Here is a 23123-nt window from a genome sequence, read left to right as displayed (position 1 = left end):
GGGCGAAACAGGAACACAGCAGGTAGCAGGTAAGTCCACATCAAGAAGAACAGAACAGTGATGAAAACTCAAAAAATCTGGCAAAACTGGTGGGGAAACAGGCCTGTGGAGCAGGGTTTGGATAAAGGACAGCAGGTAGGCACACCAGGGGAGGAGCAACAGTCTGAAGGAAAGAAAAGATTTAGAGAGGGGCATTAGACTGCAGTCAGACTACATGATATCAACCTGCTAGTACAGATAACACACCAATTTACCATTAAAAGTGACATGCATATTGACGCTAAGTCATGATATCATGTTGCAACAGGATTCTAGTCATATCTGGAGAGTCTGCCCTATGTTAGCCAGTACTGAGGGTTAGGTTCAGGGGCTGTTGTTAGGGTTAGGGTAAGACTCTGAGCAATCCCGCTTCTGACACCAAGTTTCTCTATAGCTGTTTTCAGACCAACAGAGAACCCGGCTGACATGTTCACAGCGAAAATCATTGACCGTTGATTTGTGTTCGCCTCCTGAGGTTACATCTCTGGATTCGGCGTCGCTGCCTTCTTCTCCACAGCAGATGTTGTAGCATGGCTTGGTGCAGATAAATAATGATCTGTTTTAACATCAGTGATGGGGACGAGACCGCCTATGTCGAGACAGAGTCTTTGAAGGGTCGAGACCAAGACCGTTGGTTTTCAAATGCAGTTGAAACAGAGTCAAGGCCGAGTCTTTGAGGAAGCAACACCGAGCTGAGACCAAGGGCATGATTTACTAAGATCACAAATAACGGGCGCAAATGTGCTTGCTCGCGCAACAAAATACGCGTGCTATTGATTTGCGTGTCACAGGTGATCAGCTAAGATTGCCTGCGCAAATGACAACAGGCGCAAAGTCTTGGAGACTGCCCTATTTAAATGAGGATTTTGCGTGCACTACTGGTTGTCGTCATGGAAACAGTACGCTGTAAAAATTGCTCTGGGATACACCAGCACTCAAAAATATGAAGTTGTTCTTTTTCCAACAGGCATTTCTCTGTTGTTTATCAGTGGTGAAGTGTGTTATGAGTGAAATAAATACCTTGTCTCTTTATGTCGCTCTGTATGGTGAATGAAAACTTTTAAGTCCGTGGGCATGATAAAAAAAAAAAAAAACACATCCCCTTATATAGCTGGTTCAGGAGTCCAGTCACAACACCGTGGACAGCGCTGTTTGTGTGTGTGTGTGTGTGTGTGTGTGTTGTGCAGCACTAGAACCCATCCCGTTCGGTCTCCCTTGCGTGCGAGAGAGAGAGAGAGTCGTCTCTCAGGAGTCTAGTCCCGGTCTAATGGTGATGTGCCCCTGGTGGAACCGGGCATGGGGGGCAGGCCCATAAAGTGGGGGGGCCAAATGTCTCAAATTATTATTTTTTTCTCCCGTCATTCCAAAAATGTTGATGTGAAAAGAACAGATTGGTTCTGTGCGTTCCCTTTGGTTGTGCCCATGCTGCCTCCTCGCCATAACACCTGCAGCCAGTTTTGCGTGAAGCTGTTCCAGTTAAAACCTGCCTTTCAGATGCGCTAAATACAGACACAAAATCAGCCACCGCAATCAGTTTCAGGTTTGGTAAATTACATTGCACGCACTAAATAAATATTTGCATTTACTCCTCCCAATAATTTTGCGCATTCTGGCAGAAACGCCCATATAGCATATTCATCAGGGCAAACATACTAACATAACATACTAAGCGCCCTGTTAGTAGATAAGCTTCAACGTGTTTTTGCATGCGCTTTCAAGTTTGCACACGTTTTTACACACGCAAACCTTTAGTAAATCAGGCCCCAAGTCTTTCAGGAGTCAACTCATAACCATGATTTAATATCACCCCAGTTAATAATCAACAGTTAGGCCTGCAGACTAAGCTAAACTGGGAATTGTTTATAGGAGCACTCTGGCACACTCCTGTCTACTTAACCTCTTCATATGGATTTTTTACTATCATTAAAAAGAAAGCGCTACCCAGGGCCACCTTAACCTAATGGTAGGCCCCGGGGCTGAGGGAGGTGTTGTAGGCCCCCCTGTCCCATCCTTCAAAATTACAAGCTCATTATAAAATATAATATCTTGGTAATCTACAACAGCGAGTAGATTGTAACCAAGATGGATGGAAGTTTGACTTCATGATAAAAAATATTATCAACGACCATCGACTGTCGAGAAAAACATTTATTTAACAGCAGCAACAGATGAAACTATAAATTCTGAGAACCCATACACCTGCACATAGGCGTAAACTCAACCGCGTGCACTTTAATAATTCTGACTCTCGATCATGCTTTTCTCGAGCCACTTTTCTTTTGTGGGCACCGCTCTTAAGTTTCTTCTTCCCCGACATTTTGTAATTGAACGTGACCTCTTGACACATGGGGGGGCGGGGCTGGGCTTACCAATTGGGATCAAGAAGCAGCTTCAGATGTGCGTACAGTATGTATAAAAAGATTGACAGGAAAACTGACAAATTACAAATTGATGTTAGTTTATATGCTTGTTGAGTCCATAAAATGATAGGCCCCTTAAGTCAGTTGGCCCCTGGGCTTCAGCCCTGGTTAGCCCATGCATTAAGGTGGCCTTGGCGCTACCATATGCATCATCTTCTGCCAATTTTTCCAAAACTGCTTCAACAGCGCTGCTCTGTCATCAATATGTTAAGCCCATCCTGATTTCACACTGGACTGTCTAGAACAGCGGTGTCAAACTCATTTTAGTTCAGGGGCCACATTCGCCCCAGTTTGATCTCAAGTGGGCCGGACCAGTAAAATAATAACAGTGAAAAAAGTTAAATTATGTTGTGGTCAGGTTTACGTCTACAAAGTTTTCTTAAAAATCTGAATAACATGAACAACTTGAATTGTCTTAGGAAAAACAAGTGCAATTTTAACAATATTCTGCCTCGGTTCATCAGTTTATCGTTTACACATGTGCATTACTATCGCACAAAACATTTAGTAACAGGCAGAATATTGGTAAAATTGCATTTACTTTTCTTAAGAAATTTCCGTTTGTTCATATTCGTTCAGGTTATTCACATTTTTTGTAAAAGTATGATTTGGTAATGTAAACATTTTCATGTAATTTTACTTTTGTTTTTTTACACCAAAAAAACAAAGAAAATTCAAAGTTGTCATTATTTATAGGTTATTATGATTATATTTTACTGGGTCTGACCCACTTGAAATCTAATTGGACTGTATGTGTCTGTACGTGGAACCTGAATTAAAATGATTTTGACACCATTGATTGTTAATATCTTCAGTGTAATTTTTTGCTTTTCACAAATTCATCCCATGGGCCGGATTGGACCCTTTGGTGGGCCGGATTTGGCCCCCGGGCCGCATGTTTGACACCTGTGGTCTTGAACACACAGAAGAAGCAGCACAATGTCTCTTCAGGCAGATCCTCCAGGTAGTTGATGATGTGATCCATAGCACTGTTGTTATTTTCTCTGCTGTGAACATGACCATTTTCGTATGGCCATTTATTTATTTATTTATTTTTTGGGTGGCAAAGCAACGTCCTCTGTCAATGCTGAATCATGGGCTTGCATAAAGGTATGAATATGGACTGTTCACGGGCAAGCACTTCAGTTCCCAGTGTAACTAGTACGGAACCAGCTCCGACATCAGGCTGGCTGGTCTAAAAATAGCTTATGTGACCCTTTATAGGTACTGGGGAACACAGATACGGTCCTGGATCAGGCTGCCGTACACTGTTGGTAATGACAATGGGGTGTAGAGAATAACTACCAACCATTTTATCAACATATAATGTGATCAAAGTGGACCGCAACCAGAGCTGACACCATGACTTTACAGTGCACAAAGCTGAACTGTACAGTCTATCCATTACAACAGCATCTTCATAGTAGAAGGGTCTGGGTACTGAACTAACCTGCTGCCATCCAGACCTCTCACTCATTTACTGAAAACAATTTAAAATCAGTGAAATTAAAGCTAAAACACAGCAGAGGAGCTGGTATCTTGTATCAACATTCCTCTCCCAAAACTCCAGTAATGGGTCTCCTCAGTCCAGAAGATGCTACACATGGGAAAACATGGGTACGTCCCAATTTCCTGGAGGCGTGTTGATGTTTTCTATGTTCTAATGTGACTAAAATATGGGTTTATGATTATAATTGCAGATCACTGTATTCTGTTTTTATTTACATTTTAAACAGTGTACCAACTTTGTGGAAGTGGGTTTGAACAGTATGTGAACAGAAAACCGCAAGCTGTATTTGCAAATTCACATGGCAAGTTCTTCTCTCTATCGGACGATCAGGTCTATAGGCTCCTCCTCTTCCTCTTTATAGGGTTTTTCTTTCATACTTTAAAACAAAACAATTATTTAACCAGATAAAATCCCATTGATATTGAGATTTCTTTTACAAGGGTGACCCGGCCAAGAGGTCAAGCAGCACCCACCATACCATAATAAAAAACAGGTTAAAAGACTGGTGATAATAATACAGTAACCCATGAAGACCCAAATATACACCAGTGATTAAAACCAGCTACTGATCTAAAATGTGTAATAACTTCAGAGCCACTAATCCTATCAGTACATGTAAATAATGGGTGTAAAATACAGTTTTGGATCTTTTCATGGTCACCAGATATGACCCATCTGGAGATAGTTACCATGGAAACACTGTCATCTTCTATTACATTGATTCACCAGTAAAACCCATGGAGATGGATCAGTGGCAGTGGTTCTAGACACTTAGTTTACGTTCAGTTAATGATATATTTACTGAAAAAGTCACTTTTTCTCAAGTTCTTTCTGTTGTTGGTATGATAACCCTCAAAAATAATCTCAGCAAGATGATTAAAGTACGTGATCAGTAGAATAAATAAAGGAAAATACCTGCTTTTCACTGGAAAAAAAAGCAAAATGGAGAGGGTAATATTATGATAAATGGTGATAAACAGTTAAATAGAGAGAAAAAGTTATTTGGGAACTAACACAAAAGTAGCACTGGGTCTTTATGTTTGAAAAAAATTAAAGTAAAAAAAAAAAAAAAAAGGCAATAATAACAGCAACAGCTTGACAATTTTTTTAAAAGTACAATGTAGTTTAAGTCACCAGCAATTTTTTAAAGTGCAATGTAGTTTAAGTCACTAGCAATTTTTTAAAGTGCAAGATGTGGTCGAGGTCAGCAAACAACTTAAAAACACAGGCACTGTCCAAAGGATTCTCACTGTCTAGTCAGTGAAATGGTGCGAAATGCTTGGAGTAAGACGGGTTCAGCTCCGATTGGACAGTATTCGAGGCAAAGGGGGAGGCAAAACAAAAATTTAATTTCCACAATTCAGTTTGAATCCTGGGAACATTCAGGTAGTGATACTTGCTGGAGTCTATGCTTAATGCTACGTGTACCTGCTGATGACAATATTGATAAAAGGGAGGGGTAGGTGATACTATTTAATTGTGGCCTTTGTAGAGGGAGATCTTCTAACGGTAGGCCAAAAAGCCATCTGCAAATGGACGTCCATCAGTCCTGGTGCATCTATAGCCTGTCCTTCCATGGGAGTGGATCTCTCCTTCACTGTGGTTCTCCCCGAGGTTCCTCCCTTTTCCCACTGGGTTTGAGTTTTTCCTTGCCGAGAAGGAGGGTCTAAGGATGGGGGATGCCCTGGACATTACTCATTTTCTTGCTGTTTATTTGACTGTTGTTGTTTACATCCAACTGACTCTGTAAAGCCCTTTGAGACAACCTTGTTGTGATATTGGGCTATACAAATAAAATTGAATTGAATTGAAATTGAAAAAGTCTGATGAAAGGGCAGGGATCAATGGTCAGACCTGAAATTGTTGAATAAGCTTCAAACATATGAAGACCAGAATACAGTTAGACTTGAACATGACCAAAAAGTGTGAAAGAGTAGCAGGTGCTTGTCTACATCTATCACAAATAGGATTAACTCCTGGGTACATTTTGGATAACTTAACTTCAGACATGAAGTCGGTGTACAATTTTAAACCGAATAAGACTATGCCTTGTACAAATAGAAGTGGATTGGATTCTCTGAAGTATGCTTGCCCAGGTAGCAAAGAGATACTGGGACAGATCTGGAACAGAATCGCACCCCGACTCAGCCCGAAACCATTTGACAGATCCATCCCAGTGTCCAAACGCACATCGGGCCAAAACAGGTACTGCTCCACGAAATGGATCTTTTACAGAAACGGTCCAGCTCTGGCCCAGCTCCGTTCACTCACATCTAGAATATACACAAGAATCATGTTGGCCCAGATTTGTATTACGACTCTGGTCCAGATTCATATTACGATTCTGGTCCAAATCAGCGTTACAACTTTGAAAATCAGTCTTGGTTGTGTGATGGGAGACTGTTCTGGGCCGAATCTGTAAGCTAGCACAACTCCGGAACTGCTAGAGAGAGCTGAAAGATGGATCAGATGCAGATTTGGTCCAAAGTCAGATAACGGATGTGAGCTACAAACGGATGTAAAGGCTTTAATGCAGATCCGGCCCAATGGTAATTGCTATCTGGGTAACCACTGATCATCAGTAATGTTTGTACCCATATCCTTTTCCCAGTTTTCTTTTATTATTGTCAACGAGGAACATTCCATGTCGAATATATTTGTGTACAGTTTTGATATCTGAACTTGGGTCTTTACTATAGTGGTCACAAGATCTGTCTGAGATCTCTGTCTGTGGGTTCTTCCAGAAATCTACTGACTGCCAAGACCAAGGAGGATTATCACAGAGCTGGCTTTGTGGGGGGGCGCCCTATTGTCAGAAGGCCCAAAAAGGGTTAGGGTTAGATTTATCAACTAAATCCAAACTAATTTTCTGACTAAAGGTCCTTCTGACAATAAGATGGGCACCAGCTTTGTGACAGGTGCCATAACAGAATTGTGCTGAAAGGATGTTGTGAAATTCCTGTGACACATGAAAGTAGGCACAGTTTAAACCACCTCGTCTGTCCTGCTGTTGTTTTCTTCTTCCTTGTGGTTCTTCTTGTTCTTGCATATGATTTGCTAGTTCTCAACACATGCAGTAATGAATAAGATTGCGTAGGAGGTAAAGGAGAGAGAAGAGAAGGCCATGTAAGACTGTTGGTGTATACCAGTTTGACTCATGGCACATAGGTACGAGGATATGTTTTTAATGAATTCAGTGTCATTTACATTTCTTCATTATTGTGCTTTTTATGTAGATTGTCATCTGGAAGAAGTGATGGGGAAAAAAATAAATATTGATTACAGTCACTGAACATGGTTAAGAATGAGTATAAGAAATAAACCAGATTCAGCCCCATAAATGTACAGTCTAGGTACTGCTCAGTGTGTGCTGCAGTGGAGGCTTGTCTAGTTGTCTTTTAGCAGGAAAATACTTGGCATGTGTCAGTCAGCTCTGTCACCCGTAGCACAGGCCTTTTGATCCCTTTCACCCTGCAGCCCGTTGACTGACAGCTCACATCTGGGACTAGACTTGACAAACGCAGGGACATAGTAACACATATAAAACACCAAAAGACATGAACCCGCCTCGGCATTACATTATATTAAATCCATAATGATATGGAAATATAACATTCAATAACTGATAGTAGTTTTAGACAAAATATCAAATCATCAGACCTCTGTTTGACTCAAGTTTGATTGAATATTTCTGCAGTATTTACTCAACTTTCTTATTTCTATGTTTTCAGATAAAAAATACTCTAAATTACAACATTCTATATGAAAGTTTTGAACATCTGGTTCTCTGGGTTTTAACGTACATAAGTATGTTACATGACTCAATAAGATATCTAAGACTTGAACAAAAACATGGAAAAACCTAACATTTTACTCAAATATTTTCAACATTTTTCACATTTCTGTTAATGACTGGTTTTAAGAAGCAGCAAAACACTGTTTTTTTGCTTGCATTGTAAAAAAAAAAAAAAAAAAAAGGAAAAGGCAAGGTTGCATTGAAAGCAAGGTCTCAGAGCTTGTGCTGAACATCCTCAACGGATGTTATGTAAAAGGATCTGTAGTCAGCCTCTTGCATGTCCTCTGGCTGTACGAAATGACCTTTATGTGACTCCTTGGTGGAAAAATAGGTTGCTAAAAGATCAACTGGAAGTTGACCAGCAGAATTTTTAAGCACCCCGTCGCCGTGATGTGAAGAAAGGCTTGATGAAAGTATAACTTGGGCCAGCAGCATCTTCCTCCTGCTGTGGATCTTACTAAAAGTAAGGCAGAGGAAGAAGTGATCATTAAAGCTATATTATATAACACACCCTAAAACATGTAAAAAATAAATAAAATTAAATTTAAAAAAAACTGCCTGAGCTTCTGTTATAAAGTGCTGACATGTATTTTCATGATATCTAATGTTTCTGACACTAATCAAATTCAGAGGAATCTGTAATTTTATTCAGTGTAATGGTCTGTTTCATGTGGGTGCCTGCCGATGTCATCATTCAGAATCAGAATACTTTACTAACCTCAGGGGGAAATTATTGGGTGTTACAGTCGCTCCATTCAAGTAGAATAAAAAGTAGCAGGAAATAATTATCATACAACAGAAAAAGAAAAATATATATGTAAAGCTCTAAATATACAGACATATATACAGCTCTGATACGTATATACCAAATACCCTTTATTAACATTATCGTTACTTGCAGCTATTTTGTGACACTAACATGTTGTAAGATGAAAATATGTCACTGATCGCACTGTAAATCACATGGAAAGAATGGACACTTGTCTTTTTTTCTCCTTTTCTCCATTTCATAGTGAGTTGCCTCCAGCACTGACATCCATTACCGTCACCACTATGTTTGAGAGTGGACCAAAGTGATTTTCCCCTTAAACTAAAAAGCCCAGAATAGGAAAACCATGCGCTGACTCTACGGAGGGACTTTTAGTGACCTTATTTTCAGTGGTTACTGTAGTGGAGAGAGGGGTATTCAGTTGTGATCGCAATTCAACCATTAGTCTTCAGTTTTTTTTACTCACTCTCTTTAATGCAAAAGCCACAGTTGAGTTGAGAGTGTCCTTGGCTGAAAAAGTATTCTAGTTTATTCTAGTTAATTTAGCTTAAACCAGAAAAAAAGGCTGAAATCTTCACTTATGCCGTAATATACATTTTGGTATACATTAAAAAGCGTGCTGGGGAAGGACAAGGTTTAGGAGAGAGGACCAGGCTGACCAGTTTAACAACAGAATGACATAAAGGAATTTGGATATTTTCCTTCTATGGTCCATATGTATTTAACCCATAAAGACCCAAATATCCACCGATGGCCAAAACCATCTACTGATGTAAACTCTTTAATACCTGTTGATCCATTAATCCTATCAATACATGTAAATAATTGGTGTAAAATGCAGTTTATCATCTTTTCATGGTCATCAGATATGACCCATTTGGAGGTTCAGAGGCTCCGTAGTGAACGTGGAAACACCGTCATCTTCTACAACATTGATTCACCAGCAAAACCCATGAAATTGGATCAATGACAGTGGACAGAGACACTTGTTTTTATGTTCAATTAATGATAGATTTTATAAAACAAGTCACTTTTTCTTCAGTTTTTTTCTGTTTTGATATAATAACCTTTGAATTTACTCTGAGCTTAAATTAACAACTATACGATCAGTGAATTAAATATAGGAAAATACCTGTTTTTTTATTGAAAAAAATGCAAAATACAAAGGATGATATGGTGATAAATGGTGATAAATCACATACAAAAGGATAAATGGAGAGAAAAAATTATTTGGGAACTGTCACAAAAGTAGCACTGGGTCTTTATGGGTTAAAAGACCAAACTAATCTGAGTCTAGTTCAGTGGACACAGTCTAAGATAAACTGGGATCTCTAATGTCTTACACTTCAGATGACATCACACAACCCACATAAGTTCAGGATTATTGTGGCAAATGTTTGTCAGACATTACAAAATGGAGTTATGGCCACAAACGCTTGTTCAAACTTTACTGAGACAAAAGTAAGGCTTATGTTAACAGAGTCCAGAAGCTTTGTGGATTTCTCGGGCCTCAGAGACACCATTCAGTGGAAACTTGGATTATGACCAGATCAACCAGTTACCAGGTTTTTTTTTTGTCAGAAATAGACTTTATGTGCTCTGGGCCAAAGATGTACAGGACCAGACCAAACCTGGGCCTTGTATAGTCTGTGATAGCTGACCCAGACTGGCCCACACGAGGTCATTTTGCAAATTAGAAGTCCATACAAATATATAGCATCGTAATAAAGGCAACCAATCCAACGACACTGCTTTGATTTTGAAGGATGTGTTAAATTTTAAAAATGTTTGCACGTTTTTTCTGTACTTAGCATAAGGCTTATGCGCTGATTGGTTTGTTGGTCAGTTTCAGCCCATGAAGATGTCAGCTAACACTAAGGTATGCAAACAAAGATGGATGCATTTAAAGTTAATGGACCTGGTTTTTCACATTTTTGAAGTTTTTGTGAATATTCATCAAATAGTTGCATTCTGTGCTCCACATTTTTATCGTATCATTATATTGTTGCATTTACTGTTTTTATAGAGATACATATTGAGCAGAGCTGCAGGTGTATTGGTCTGGCCCTTAGCAACTGTCAAAGTTTCTCATGTGGCCTCATAAGAAAATTAATTGCCCACCCCCTGATCCAGACTTTTACCAGCATCCAGGCTCTGTCATGGTCTTGGTGAAGGTTATTATTGTCACTGAAATGCATCGTTAATGCTGAAAGTACATGGAGTTTTTGGAGCAACAAAACTTTTCCAGGGACTCTCATGAATATTTCAACGAAACAATACAAAACCACATTGTGTACACATTACAAAAGCCTGGATGAGGAAGAAAAGGATGCAGGTTCTGGACTGACATGATGCAATCCTCACTAGTCCACACAAGACAATGCATGGAGAAAAAAGATCTGTGACATTGAACACACAGCATTGTTTCACACTTTAACTCTTTAAAACCTGACGTGTCATCGCTGACACACCCTGCGCATATGCTGTTTGGATGGCTGGAACTCATTCACTGTTGGAAAAAGTCCAACAGTTTCTGAAATCTGAGACATTGTGTTTTATAGGTTTTATTCGGTCATTATGGTAATTTCACTCACACCTGTGTTAGAAGCTGAAGAAGAATCTTTTTTTAGCAGAATTATAACATGCATTAAATTGTAAACGACTGCTAGGTTTTGAAAGATCTGGAAAAAGAAGTGCTCTGGAAAAATGGGCAAACGGGCTCATTCATAGCATATTTTCTAACCTTTTTACTGTCAAAATAAGAAAAAAAACATTTTCGGCTTAGGGTTTTAAAATTTCCCCTTTAACTCTTCATTGCTTGGTATCTTCAGCCCGTGAATGTCCTTCAAATGTTGTGAAAAGAAATGACAGCTTTACTAAAATGGTAAATGCTACTGTTCCAACTTGTTCTCAAATGTGTTGCAGACCTGAATGAGGAAAATATGTTGAGTTTATTCTATTTTAACACCACTGCATTTGTACATTTGCATTTTTCATACTGTTCAACTATTTTGCATTTAGCTTGTAGCAAATTTCTATAAAATCACCCTAAAATTCACCTTACACTTAGAGTAGCAGTAACTACTATTGCATGCTTTAGTTATTCATGCTGCGATTTGTGATATGATACATTATGTTATAACACTAAGTGATGCTAACTGAGTGGGTGGATTTGTCTTCACTTACAAATGGGTAAGTTTTATCACCGGCACATGTATTCAGAACAACCTTGAGTTCATTTTTTTTTTCTCTTTAATAAAATCACATGCTCTGAGGCTTCGAGAATGAGTCAGTGTTTAAAAAAGGGCGCAGCACCTTAGTTCTGTTAAAGATATCAGTAAAGTGCACACACCATTATCAAAGCCCAGTGGAGAGCGCCTGTTTCCAATGGATACAGAATTGAAATCAAGTGGAGAAGACAGGGGGATATTTGATTCATCCATAACCTTCAGCTCTCTCAGTCTTTATCTTCCCATCCCAGCATGACATTGTTTAAAGAAAAGCTATGCAAGTGGAAACAGAAGTCCAGCTCAGGGGAAACATCTGATGGCCTAAAGGGGTCAAGATTATGTATGGAAACAATTTAATTCTTCCCGAGATTAGAAAACAACATTTGCATTGCTGCAAATAACTATGAGGCCCAGTTTCCATTTTACTGTAAAGGTCCTTTTTAAAGCGTCAGTGGGGGAAAAAAATGTCATCTTACTTATTTCCACTTGGCATTTCCATGTGAAGAGCAGAGTCATTGAACTGTGGACCAGCAAATCTAATTAAAACCAAAATAAAATGGTGGTCAAACAAGGTCTTTTCATTTTTTTCAACACAAAAATGTTAAACAGTATGCAGAATTCATTTATAGGGTACTTTATTTAATTCTGTCAGTATATAAAATGCAGCTCAAATGACTCATTATTCAAATCGTTACTATTTATTATTGAATTTATGGACATATGCACCTCTGTCATCATGCTTTTACATCGAATTGATTGACAGAACGCATAAATACAGAGCATACTTGAGTGTCCAACCTCGTTCTTTTATTTTCAGACATTAAACCAGCTCTTTGTGTATCATTCCTTTTACAACAATTATTTAAAGCATGCTTTTATTTGACACCATCAGGTCCAGATGTTAACAGATCAAGGTTTCAAGTAGCAGGTCTTTGTTTAAACCTCATATATAACATATATAACCAGCAAATATAATTAAAACCAAAATAAAATGGTAGTCAAACAAGGTCTTTTCATTTTTTAAACATGAAAATAGACCGGTTATTGTATTAAACAGTATGCACAATTCATTTATAGGGTACTTTATTTAATTCCATCAGTATATAAAATGCAGCTCAAATGGCTCATTATTCAAATCGTTACTATTTATTATTGAATTTATGGACATATGCTGCTCTGTCATCATGCTTTTACATCAAATTTATTCACAGAACGCATTAATACAGAGCATACTTGAGTGTCCAACCTTGATCTTTTATTTTCAGACATAAATACAGCTCTTTGTGTATCATTCCTTTTACAACAGTTACTTAAAGGATGCTTTTATTTGACTCCATCAGGTCCAGATGTAAACAGATCAAGTTTTCAAGTAGCAGGTTTTTTGTATACAGCTCATATATAACATATATAACCAGCAAATATAATTAAAACCAAAATAAAATGGTAGTCAAACAAGGTCTTTTAATTTTTAAACATGAAAATAGACCGGTTATTGTATTAAACAGTATGCACAGTTCATTTATAGGGTACTTTATTTAATTCCATCAGTATATAAAATGCAGCTCAAATGGCCCATTATTCAAATCGTTACTATTTATTATTGAATTTATGGACATATGCTGCTCTGTCATCATGCTTTTCCATCTAATTTATTCACAGAACGCATTAATACAGAGCATACTTGAGTGTCCAACCTCGTTCTTTTATTTTCGTACATTAAACCAGCTCTTTGTTTATCATTCCTTTTACAACAGTTACTTAAAGGATGCTTTTATTTGACTCCATCAGGTCCAGATGTAAACAGATCAAGGTTTCAAGTAGCAGGTTTTTTGTTTACAGCTCATATATAACATATATAACCGGTAAATATAACTAAAACCAAAATAAAATGGTGGTCAAACTAAGTCTTTTCATTTTTTCAACATGATAATAGACCTGTTCTTGTCTTAAACAGTATGCACAGTTCACTAATAGGGTACTTTATTTAATTCCGTCAGTATATAAAATGCAGCTCAAATGGCTCATTATTCAAATCGTTACTATTTATTATTGAATTTATGGACATATGCACCTCTGTCATCATGCTTTTACATCGAATTGATTCACAGAACGAATTAATACAGAGCATACTTGAGTGTCCAACCTCGTTCTTTTATTTTCGTACATTAAACCAACTCTTTGTGTATCATTCCTTTTACAACAATGATTTAAAGGATGCTTTTATTTGACACCATCAGGTCCAGATGTTAACAGATCAAGTTTTCAAGTACCAGTTTTTTTTTCTAATGAAGTTTAGATTTAAATGAAACTTTCATAAAGATATAAACATTGCAGCTGACTTGACTCAACACACTCCCTCATTCTAAATCCTGTTAATATCCAGGTTTTTCCTAATGTTTAAAAATAGGTGTGTATTTCTTCTTATAGAACAGAAACATGGGCTTTGCTTTTGGGATTCACTCTCTACCGTAGACATCGGATGGATAATAGCATTTCCAGAGAATTCTGATAAGAGAAAAATCATAATTCAGAATATCTAAGATGAATTTGCTGAATATAATGCCTATAAAATTATCATATTGAAGCACATGTAAATGTATTCATTGATGCCAGGGTAAGATGCAGTGACAGACCATAACATTTCCATTAAAGTTAGTGGACGGTTCAGGTGCTGGGTAGGGGGTCAAAGTATAAATATGGATGTTTCATGTCTGGGCAAACAGAACCTTCAGAATAGTGTTTTAGGTTCTGGAGCTGTCTGACAGACTGAGGGAAATATTGGAACAGAGTTGTAATAAATTTTAGTCGACTATAGAGTGGATGCAGTGAGACATAATGAGCTAATACCCAGAATAAATGATGCTTGTCATTGCTAGTTAACCCTTTAACCCAGTGTTTTTCAACCTTGGGGTCGAGGCCCTATGTGGGGTCGCCTGGAATTCAAATGGGGCCGCCTGAAATTTCTGGTAATTAAAGTAACTTAATGAACAACTTACTAATAAAAAATATATGGTGAGTTGATATCAGTCCCAATCCATAAAAGACATGACAAACACTGAAGCTGAAACTGAAGCACTGTGGTACTGTTTATCTTTCAAATGTTCATTGTGGTCAGTTTCAGATGCTGCAGCTCTTTCATAATTCATAGTTTGAGTTTTCGTTTGTTCAGTATTAATTGTCAACTTTGTAAATCCAAGCTGGACTGACTGTACATATCCTGACCGAGGAAAATCAAATTCTCACTTTGTGCAGTAATCTACACCTGGTTTTTCTGCCTCCGTCCATAATAATATACATTATATAGCCTAAATGTCATCTAAAATTAACATTTATTTGCAACATAGTATAGCAAACTATTACATGATCAAAAACAAATGAATTTTAGCAAAAAAAACAAAAGTCTCTATTTTGAATGTCTGGGGTCACCAGAAATTTGTGATGTTAAAATGGGGTCATGAGCCAAAAAAGGTTGGAAACCACTGATTTAACCCCTGATGTGTCTGTGGTGAGCGTTCTGAATGTATGATTTATTTTAAATATTCATAAGAATTCAATAGCAAAAATTTGAAAACTTGCTGATAGAATAGACTTTGTTCTTTCCATAGACATCTGAGCATGCTCAGTGCACCCCCACAACCTGTGTAATGGGGGGTAAAACACAGAGCGGTGAGTGAGACCAACTCGCTACAAAAAAATAGACTGTTTGGGTTTTTTTTACACCGATTTCCTTGAGGTTTTTTGTTTTGTTTTTACTGTTGTTTCCAATGTTTTGGTGATTTTCCTTTCTTTTACTTCCCTCTACACGTCTCTCCTCTTGGTCAAAATTAAAAGACTAAACATTAATACAGATAGCCTGATATCATTATATACTGCTGTAGAAAATAAGCATAGAAGCTTTGAGTCAAGTCAATTCTTGCAGTAGAGCGATAGAGCCACAAATCTGATCAGTGATCAGTAATTACAGCCATCAATCACATATCAAACCCCCCACCTGTCTGGGAGAAAAAAGAACCTCTGATTAGCTAAACGTCTGCATTATGGAGTAGATTTTCTACAGCCTGAAAATAGTCCAGTTCAGGTAGAATTCAGGTTTCCTCTCAGACTACTAATATGCTGAAAGATAACGTTGGAAATTTTGTTCAATTAAACCAAAAAACTATGAGGCACTGCAGCGTTAAGGTCTGTTTTGCTGATATGTGTGATTCATCTGGTTAGTGGAAGTGGTGCAGTGGTTTCCAAGCTTTTTTAGCTCGTAACCCCATTTTAACATCACAAATTTCTGGTGACCCCAGACATTCAAAACAGAGACTTTTTTTTTTTTTTTTTTTTTTTTGCTAAAATTTATTTGTTTTTGATCATGTAATAGTTTGCTATACTATGTTGCAAATAAATGTCAATTTTAGACAACATTTAGTCTATATAATGTATATTATTATGGATGGAGGCAGAAAAGCCAGGTGTAGATTACTGCACAAAGTGAGAATTTGATTTTCCTTGGTCAGGATATGTACAGTCAGTCCAGCTTGGATTTACAAGGCTGACAATTAATACTGAACAAACAATAACTCAAACTATGAACTGTGAAAGAGCTGCAGCATCTGAAACTGACCACAATGAACATTTGAAAGATAAACAGTACCACAGTGCTTCTGTTTCCGCTTCAGTTTGTCATGTCTTTTATGTATTGGGATTGTCTCTGTCAACTCACCATATATTTTTTGTAGTACTTTTTTTTTTTTTATCAATTACTAGAAATTTCAGGTGACCCCCATTTGAATTCCAGGTGACCCCATCTGGGGTCGCGACCCCAAGGTCGGAAAACACTGGTGTATGGTAAACATTATATTTGTGACTATTAAATGTCAAATTTGGTAAAATAAGGTCTTTGGACCAGCAAGAAAAAATAGCAAAAATAATGAAAATAGTAAAAGGTAACTAAACTGAAAATTCACCCAAAAAATAATGTTGCAAAAAATGCCTCATGATTATTACCTGCTGATCTATTTCACTTTTCAGCCTTTTGAGTTCATTCAAAGAGTCATTTCAGCCTGTCTCTGTTGAATCCAGTTGACTGATGCCTGCATATTGCCGTCCACTATCTTTTCTCTTGCATGTGTTTGCTTCAGCTGAAACTCGGTGTGAGCAGTCGTGATGAATGTTGATGTATGTCGGAGAGAATAGTGGATGACAGCCAAAGTGGCCCTTCTGCGAGATGACTCAGGGAACCCGCCAGTCTCTTCCCAAATGATGACATTTGATTTTGTCTGGTGCTTTTTCTTTCTCTATGGCAGGTGCAGAAGCGACAATCAATAGCTCTCTCTTGTTCTCACTTTCTCCCCTCGCCGTCCCTTCGCCTCTGTCTTTCCTCCCACCCTGTGAGCATGTCTGTGCTTTTTTTTTTCTCCTTCAATTTCTCCAACTCTATTGAGCTCTTTTTTTTCCTCACTCTTTCCTCCCTTCCCTTTTTTGTCTCCTACTCCCTCTCTCTCCTCTCCTTCCCCGTTTCCTTCTCACCATCCTCTCGCTCTGTCATCCTTGACTCTATGTGGCACATATCTGCGGATAACTAATGATAATGGACTTTGCTCCCTGATGTGGGAATTCTGCAATCAGCCACTCTGCATGACACATTCGTTGATGGCCTTAATTTTCTCAGACTTGAATGCCCCTCAAGACCATCAACAGTGAGAAGACAGAGCACACAAATAAACACTGCTAACAAAGAAAAAGTGATTAATTCTGCCAGTGATAGTGCTCTATGTTGATGTGGTGGTAATTCAGACAGACTACAACAAATACTCAGTGCTTAGTATGCACTGGTTATGTATCCAGCTCATGACCTTCACTGCATGTCATCTGTGGGGAAAAAAAAAAAAAAAAAAAAACAGTACGTCTTGTCTCGAAGAAATGACTACATCATGGCACACTCAAGTGTGACTTTCCCCCCTAAGCAGCGTTCATTAATGTGTCTGTGTAGATCTTATTTGTGGTGACTCCAGCAGTACTTCAGGGGCTGAGAAATAATTCATCAAACACTGATATTTTAGCAGTAATATTTATTTTTGGCACATGTATATAAGTATTCAGTCACCAAATTACCCACTCCATGAACAACAGCAAATAAACTAATGTAGTGAGAAGCATCCACTTTGATATATTTATAGACTTTTTTCTTAGAGAACATGCATATCATAGAGGGGGAAGGGTTTACAGGGGTCCTTAAAAATAATACAATACACCTCAAGTTGTTGTTATGCTTAATTGCGCCCCCCCCTCCCCCGGAAAGGGAGGCAAGGGGTCTTGTTTTTGGTTCGGTTTGTTTGTTGACACTCTAGCAGCAAAACAATTGATTGAATTCATACCAAATTTGATTTATCAATTGCCAGTGACTCAGAATAGATGTCATTAAATTTTGGGAACAGTTGGTCAAAGTTCAAATTTTTAATGAATTTTTCAAATCTTTTTTTTCCCCATTTACTTATAATGGGCAAAATTTCAAATGTTTGTAGCAGCAAAACTATTGGTTGAATTCCTACCAAATTGGGTTTATAGATTGCCAGTGACCTAGAATAGATCTCATTAAATTTTGGGAAAAGTAGGTCAAAGTTCAAATTTTTATGTATTTCAAAAAAATATATATATATTTCATTCACTTATAATGGGCAAAATTTCAAATGTCTGTAGCAGCAAAACCATTGCTTGAATTCATACCAAATTTGGCTTACAGATTGCCAGTGACCCAGAATAGATGAGGTTACATTTGGGAAAAGTAGGTCAAAGTTCAAAGTTTTTATGAATTTTTAAAATTTTTCTTCTCCCATTTACTTATAATGGACGAAATTTCACGTCTATAAAAACATCAATTTTGTGTCAATTTACTTCAAACTTGGCACATGTATAAAGGCAATTATATGATGACATCAGATGGATCGATGCCAAAATAAGCTACAATATGTGCGAGGGGCGGGGTTTGTTGTGCCTGGCACCACTTGTTTTTCCTCTATTTTTTTAATACATTTTCTACATTAACCCATAAGACCCAGTGCCACTTTTATGGCAGTTCTCAAATAATTTTTTCTCTGCATTCAACCTTTCTTAAGTGATTTATCATCATTTATTATAACATTATCCCCTGTATTTTGCATTTTTTCAATAAAAATCAGGTATTTTCCTTTATTTAATCAACTGATCATGTAGATGTTCAGAAAAACTCAGATTAAAACTGAAGGTTATTATATCAAAAACAGAGAAAACTGAAGAAACAACAGCTTTTTCAGTCAAATCTAACATTAACTGAACATAAACCAAATGTGTCCATCCATTGTCACGGGTCGAGCTGCTCCTTGCGGATGTCACTCCTTTTAACTGAATTTTTCTCTCTGGGTCAAACTGGTAGATCCAAGTTTCATCCCTAGTGACACAGCGCTCTGATGGTCTTCTTTCTCATTCGCAGTTTGAGCCTGATTAATCCTGTCATTGTCATCTTGGAATATGTCTGTGTCATCATGTTCAGACGTGGTCATTCAGTATATTCAGGTTCAGCTGACCTCCTTTGACAGACACAGAATATTTACTGAACCTAGACCTGACCAACCATCACAACACTGCCCCCACAGGCTTGTACTGTAGGCGCTAGGCATGATGGGTAATCACTTCAGCTGTCTTTCTTCTCACCCAGATGACCTTTTTCCACTGAAACACAGTCCAGTCTTTATGCTCTCTATCAAACTGATGGTTAAGAAATGAGAATCTACTCTATGCATCAGTTAAAGGGTTAAAGAACCTGTGTCTAAATGAAACATATTAATCATGGCTGTTATTATCCAGTGGAAGGATTAAGGAACTATTTGATGAGTTAAATCTTGACTTGACTTTTTTTTTTGGACTAGGCAGTGTATTATTTCTTCATATTCGGATGATATTTTTAGTCATTTTCACCCATAAAGACCCAAACGTCCACCTGATCATGTAGATCAGGGGTGTCAAACTCATTTTAGTTCAGGGGCCACATTCAGCTAAATTTGATCTGCAGTGGGCCGAACCAGAAAAATAATAACATAATAATATATAAATAATGTCAACTCCAAACTTTTCTCTATGTTTTAGAGTGAAAAAAGTAAATTTACATTATGAAAAGGTTTACATCTACAAACTATCCTTTCAGAAGATGTGAATAACATGAACAATCAAAAAAAAAATAAGTGTAATTTTAACAATATTATGCCTCAGTTTATCATTTACACATGTATAGTACACTATAACTTACAGATCACAGTGGGTCTACAAATACACACAACATTTAGTAACAGGCAGAATATTGTTAAAATTGTACTTACTTCTCTTAAGACATTTCAGGTTGTTCATATTTGTTCAGGTTATTCACATTTTTTGCGAAATTATACTTTGTTTTAGTGTAAATGCATGAAAATATTTACATTTACAAAGAGAAAAATTAGGACTTGTCATTATTTATGTCATTATGATAGTTTTTTACTGGTCCTGCCCTCTTTAGATCATATTGGTCTGAAAGTGGAACCTGAACTAAAAGCATTGGTAATATCTTAGTGTAATTTTTGCATTTCACAAATTCATCCCAAGGGGTGGACTGGACCCTTTGGCGGGCCGAATTTGGCCCCCGGGCCGCATGTTTGACACCTGTGTTGTAGACGATGATGGTGTTTCCATGGTAACTACAGAGCTTCTGAATGTCCAAATGGATCATATCTGATGACCATGAAAAGTTGACAAACTGCATTTTACACCAATTATTTACATGTATTGATAGGATTAGTGAATGGACAGGTATTAAACAGTTTATATCAGTAGATGATTTTGGTCTCCAGTGGCTGTTTGGCTCTTCATGGGTTAAAGAGGGTTACTACTTTAATCTTGTCTGATTTTATTTTCATCTGTTTTTAACAGTTACTTCAGAGTATTTGAAGAAAACAGCGGCCTTCATACTGTCTTTGCTTCGTCTTATAGCCACGTCTGTTTTCACCCGTCTCCGCTGTCAGGTTCACGGTCAGATTGTAAGTGTAGAATGAGGGCTGTTGCTTTGCTGTGTCAAAGCCATGGAAGACGCTCTGTTTCTGCAGCCAGGGAAAAGAAGCTCAAGCACTGGGCATGACAACAATCCACACAGCAGAGCCAGCATCAAAGCCAGCTGTCCTGCTTTAATCTTCTGGACTGTTCTTGTGAGAAACCCGTATGTCTGACTGGCCTGATGGCGTTTTCCAACCTCGATTTGTTGTCCGAGTGGCCAGAAAAAGAACAGGAGAGGTGTGGTTGGATACCGCTGTGCTCTCCTCACATTCACTTCTTTATCTCTTTCTCTCTGACATGCATCCTCAATCTCATTGTCCCAATTTGTTTGGCATTCTCTGTCGCTTCTCACTCACTCATGCACAACACTAGCACAAGACGCCAAGTGTTGGACCTGTGATCGCCCAAGGGAGGAGGCAGGAATATGTTTATGTGACGCCACATAGAAATAATGGCAGCTAATCAGAGGCATCTGCTCCTCCATGCTGCCAGCATCATCTCAACACAAGCCAAACTGGTGAATGAGTGAAAAATATCTTTATTTTCTCACCTCCAGAAAATAGAACGGGCACAGGGTCATGTCTAACTTTTCCATTCCTGTATTTTTCTTTTTTATATTAATATTATTATCATTATTATTATTATTATTATTATTATTATTATTATTATTAAATTGGGCTTGGTTGTCAGTTCAATCGAATCTTGAAACAAAAAACCAAGCCTCAGGCAGAATGTTACTTCTCTAAAAACATGTGCCTAGCACCAACTTATGTTTTGTGAATGCTCTTGTCACTGTGGTGTTTGTTACTTCAGTACCTTTTGGTAGGTACAATCCTCCCCCTCAGTCGTCACCCACTGAAGAAAAACATGTTGTCTATGATCAAGGTTGAGGAGTGGAAATGCAGGATGACGGTAAAGAGCCTTGGGTAAACAAGCAATAATTTTCGCTTCCTCACAAGTCCGACAAGAAGGAGTGAGATAAACCTATCCATAACTTCCAGGTGGTGCTGTTTACATATTTTAGAGTCAGCCAAAGACAAGTCAGTAACCAACAAACTATTTATTGCCATTTTCAGAGGTTCTGCTCATTTTGCTGATTGAAAGTGAAAGGTAGGATTGGGAGGAACAGGATGAGTGAATTATTTTCTCTCCGCAGTCAACACAACAGTAAACATTTACAATATAATACACTTTCATGGTCTTTGATCAGAAGTGGCAACAACAGTACATAATCCACTTCAGACTAGCAAAAGCTGGTAACTAGCAAGACATCATAGTGTTGGCATGTAAATATATAAAGGATAATGTACAGCAAGGCAGACAATGTACAATAAGAGCTGACAGGCAGAGGATAATATAACAAATGGTGATAAATCACTTGGGAAAGACAAAAAAAAGTCATTTGGAAGTTGTGAGAAAAATTGTTGTTGGTCTTTAACCCTTTATCGGGCAAGTGACTATTTTTGGTAATTTCCACATGTGTTACAAAACAGTAATAGACAGTTCCTTTCACCTTTCTTGTGTTTTTATTGTATTTTTTTTATATGTACTTCTTTGCTTTTTTGACACTTATTTGATTAATTAATCAATTCAATTCATTAATACAGACTATTATGATTAGGAGATATTATCACATTTATTAATGATTGTACTTAGAGTAAATATTTAAAGTGCATATAAATGTTATGGTTTATATTAATAATGATTGATTATGCAAATACGATTATTTGTGAGGTAACTAACAACAGTGTATGTGAATGGTTTGTATGGATGCTTTGTGTTATTGTAAAATTATATAGAAGAATATGAAGGATAAAATATAAAGAAAGAAAAACTAACTTATGAGTAAAGAGCCAGATATGGTAACTTCATTAACCTTGATTTCTCAGAAAAATCTTGGAAATTTTCACCAAGTAAAAAAGTCTTATGTCCTGCAATAACATACTAAGGCTGAAATTTTGAAAAAAAATTTCCGAATATTTTTTATGAGCAACCTGTAAAGGGTTAAGGTTTAACCACAGCATAGTGAAGTGTTCATCACAACAACAACAGGGTCTTTCACAGGGTCTGTCGTTTTCCATGACAGTAGTAGTTAATGGTATTTAAGATACGCCTTCCAGCTCAGTGGTGCATTCAGATATTAACACTACTTCAGTATTAGACTTTGCAGCTGAAGAGTGAACTCATAAACCCAACTTCTGACCTTGGATGTTTTTTCTACTGTCTACATAATGTAAAACTGTACTGCATTTCTTTCACTACTTTTTGTGGCTTATGACCACTATTCATGAGATGTGTTTGACATCACTAGCCACTT

At 37.6% G+C, this 23123-nt stretch overlaps 1 long non-coding RNA gene across 1 annotated transcript; it reads left to right on the top strand.

Annotated features, from left to right (window-relative positions):
* The first annotated feature begins 1142 nt into the window (after positions 1 to 1142).
* On the top strand, positions 1143 to 16111 carry LOC115426137 (uncharacterized). Its single transcript, XR_003936314.1, has 4 exons — positions 1143 to 1153; positions 2025 to 2029; positions 13141 to 13147; positions 15986 to 16111. It is a non-coding gene; the product is annotated as an uncharacterized LOC115426137 (long non-coding RNA).
* Positions 16112 to 23123: the final 7012 nt, after the last annotated feature.

Source organism: Sphaeramia orbicularis, chromosome 9 (assembly GCF_902148855.1).
Source record: "Sphaeramia orbicularis chromosome 9, fSphaOr1.1, whole genome shotgun sequence".
Taxonomy (NCBI): domain Eukaryota; kingdom Metazoa; phylum Chordata; class Actinopteri; order Kurtiformes; family Apogonidae; genus Sphaeramia; species Sphaeramia orbicularis.
The sequence above is the reverse complement of the archived record's forward strand: the minus strand, read 5'-3'. Positions and strand labels throughout refer to the sequence as shown.